The sequence below is a fragment of the Geospiza fortis genome, unplaced genomic scaffold, assembly GCF_000277835.1.
Source record: "Geospiza fortis unplaced genomic scaffold, GeoFor_1.0 scaffold392, whole genome shotgun sequence".
NCBI classification, from domain to species: domain Eukaryota; kingdom Metazoa; phylum Chordata; class Aves; order Passeriformes; family Thraupidae; genus Geospiza; species Geospiza fortis.
This window is the reverse complement of record NW_005054541.1, coordinates 184,568-188,432: the sequence shown is the minus strand read 5'-3', so window position 1 is coordinate 188,432 and position 3,865 is coordinate 184,568. Positions and strand designations below refer to the sequence as shown.

Below are 3,865 nucleotides of genomic sequence, written 5' to 3'. Positions count from 1 at the left end.
CCTCAACGCGGCTGCTGCTGCTGCTGCTGCTGCCTTAGCTGCAGGGACACAGCACCCGTCAGGAACCAGGCTACTAACAGCTTACAACACCCAGCAAGCTGTCAGGAACCAGGCTACTAACAGCTTACAACACCCAGCAACCCGTCAGGCACCGGGCTACTAACAGGTTACAACACCCAGCAACCCGTCAGGAACCAGGCTACTAAGAGGTTACAACACCCAGTTGCCTATCAGGAACCAGGCTACTAACAGCTTACAACACCCAGTAACCCATTCCCTCACCAGGCTTCTAACAGCTTACAGCACCCAGCAACCCATTCTCTCAGGTTACAACACCCAGCAACCCGTTCCCTCATGTGGCTACTAACAGCTTACAACGCCCAGCTCCCTGTTCCCTCACCAGGCTACTAACAGGTTACAACACCCAGCTCCCCATTCCCTTTGTGCTGCCAGGGCTGTTACACAACCAACAGTATCTCTGTAGTATCCTGGTAGTATCCTAAGAGGATGTATTACCTTCAGAAGAAATATTCTTACACTGTGGCACTATCCTAGAGGTAATTTACTAGTTGTACCAAAGTGCAGATGGTGGTTCAAGCAGCTTAGTGCCACCCTGATAGTTTGTAAAAAATCTCATGCCACTATCCATTTCCCTGGAGTGGGAGTATCCTAGTTGTATCCTTATACTATATTGTCAGAATATGGCTTTTCTGACCCAGAGATGGGGTAACCGAGAGGTGTTTTAAAAACTTTTATTCCATTTTCAGTCTCAGGTGAAGGGTGAGACAATACAGACGTTATAATTCACACCACCACAATCAGAAGCCAACTAATTACAATAATTTCCTAATTACAAAAGATAACAAGAGTTTCTTGGCCTATCAGCTTTAACCACCTCTGTTGCCCCATCTCTGAGGCAGAAAAGACTTTAATCTGACACTTTATCACTGCTAAGCAAGTGGCCTGAAAGTATCAGCAGTGTGCTGCCAGTACCCCAAAAATGTGAGCGCTGCCCTGATGGCATCCCAGAGTTATCTTACCACAACCTTTCCTAGTGCCCTTGTAGCATCTTGGGAGTATCCTACAGATAACTGCACTGTACTCCTGAGAGCATCCTACTCCAAACTGACCCATCCTGAGAGCATCCTACTCCAAACTGACCCATCCTGAGAGCATCCTACTCCAAACTGACCCATCCTGGAGCATCCTACTCCAAACTGACCCATCCTGGAGCATCCCACTGCAAACTGACCCATCCTGGAGCATCCTACTGCAAACTGACCCATCCTGAGAGCATCCCACTGCAAACTGACCCATCCTGGAGCATCCTACTCCAAACTGACCCATCCTGGAGCATCCTACTGCAAACTGACCCATCCTGGGAGTCCCACTGCAAACTGAGCCCTGTCCTGGAGCATCCCACTGCAAACTGAGCCCTGTCCTGGAGCATCCTACTGCAAACTGAGCCCTGTCCTGGAGCATCCCACTGCAAACTGAGCCCTGTCCTGGAGCATCCCACTGCAAACTGACCCCTGTCCTGACAGCACCTCGGGAGCTCTGTGATAATATCCTGGTACTATCAGAGTAGTAGCAGAAATGTTGTATTCTAGAAATGACCCTGTAGTATCTTAGTAGTGCCTCATTAGTAACACTCGTTAGCATTAGCAATACATTTACAATTAGCCAAGGGATACTTCGGAGTGTTATCCTGATAACCTCTTAGCAACATCCTGGTAGTACCTTTGTGCTACACTGAGAGTATCCTAGTAGCAGCTCAGCATTGAGTAGCTCAGCATTATCCTGATGTTGTACTAGCACAGGCAGAAATATCCTGATTCTGTCAGGAGCATCCCAAGAGCACCCTGGTGCCTTGATAGTATCACAGTAGTAGATAAGGAGTGTGCTGATAGGATCCTAGTAGTAGTGTAATGGGATCCAGCTGGCACTGTGCTGTTATCCAGGTATTTTCCTACTGCCCTGAAGCAACCTGAACGTATCTTGAGAGGAACCTTGTGTGAGCTGCTCCAGTGGTACCTTCATACGAGTACCTCAGTATCTTAGTAGCAGCCTGATAGTGGAGCTTTTACAGCATCCCAGTAGCATCCACAGAGTATCCTGAGAGTAGCTTAGTGCCACTCTGCAAGTGCCTTACTGCTGTGTGCAGAGCAGCCTGTCCACATCCTCGTAAACTCAGGGCATCCCAGCAGCACCCTGAGGCATCTCAGCTGTGCCTTGGTAGTATTTCACTACTCCCTCAGGAGATTACTGAGAATATCCCAGTAGCATCCTCACAGTAGCCCCAGAGCAAGCAATCAGTAACTCAGTAGTAAGCCAGGAGCAGCCCAGTACAGGCGTCAGCACCCCAGCTCACTGCCCAGCCCTGGCCATGCTTCCCTGGGGAGGGCAGCACAAACATCACAGCTTTGGGCAAAAACTGCCCTGAAAGGGTTTTCAGTCACACCACCCCATGCACGTGTGCCCCACTGGTGCCCCGAGCCCTGCAGCACAGGGCCTGTGCATGCACACACTGCACGTGTGCACCTGCAGCGAGCCCAGCCCTGCACACACCTGCAGCACACACAGACACACAGACACACAGACAGACACACACAGACACACACACAGACACACAGACACACACAGACACACACAGACACACACACAGACACACAGACACACAGACAGACACACAGACACACACAGACACACACAGACACACACAGACACACACACAGACACACACAGACACACACAGACACACACACAGACACACAGACACACAGACACACACAGACACACAGGACAGAGCCCAGCGCTCCCTGTTAACATGCACGCCATGCACAGAGAGATGCAAAGCACACACACAGAGCACTGCATGTATGCACAGTGTCTGCAGACAGGTGCATGCGTGCTGCAGCAGTGCACATGCGCTGGGCTGCACACACATTCACCCCCACGTGCCCCAGCGCATGCACACTCTGTCCCATGCAAGTCTTTGCATTCATGCATCCCCACATGTGCCAGCATGCACATCATGCACTCACACACCCCCGCATGTGCCAGCATGCACACCATGCACTCATGCATCCCCACGTGCAATGCTGTGCACCCCAGTGCATGCCTGCATCCCCTCACATGCATTATGCACTGCTGTGCACTTGTGCATTCCCACAGATGCACCACAGACCTCAGGAACCCCAGCTCCAGGCCCCGCACACACCTGCACCACACTGCGTGCACACACACCTGCACACACACCTGCACATCCACGTGCCTGCACGTGTGCCCCTGCAGCTGCACACGCACACCTTCACATGCACACACCCCCCTGCATGCACACACATCTGCACACACATGCAGCCCTGCACCCACACCTGGATATGCACACACACACATCTGCACAGACACGCAGCCCTGCACACACATCTGCACTTGCACACGCACACACCCCTTGCACACACATCTGGACACGCACATCCCTCGCACACACGCTCAGCCCTTGCACGCATACACATCCCTCACGCACACATCTGGACACGCACACGCACATCCCTTGCACGCACACACACCCCTCGCACGCTCGCTGAGCGCTGCGCGCACACAGACACGCAGCCCTGCACACACATCTGCACTTGCACACGCACACACCCCTTGCACACACATCTGGACACGCACATCCCTCGCACACACGCTCAGCCCTTGCACGCATACACATCCCTCACGCACACATCTGGACACGCACACGCACATCCCTTGCACGCACACACACCCCTCGCACGCTCGCTGAGCGCTGCGCGCACACGCACACGAGCACACGCACACGGACCCGCCCTCGCTGCGCTCGCCGCCCCTCCCTGCGCCGCCC

At 53.0% G+C, this 3,865-nt stretch overlaps 1 protein-coding gene across 1 annotated transcript in view; it reads right to left on the bottom strand.

Annotated features, from left to right (window-relative positions):
• Nucleotides 1-3,865, bottom strand: part of FEZ1 (fasciculation and elongation protein zeta 1) — a 15,008-nt gene that overhangs the window by 10,637 nt on the left and 506 nt on the right. The gene's annotated exons all lie outside the window — the stretch shown is intronic.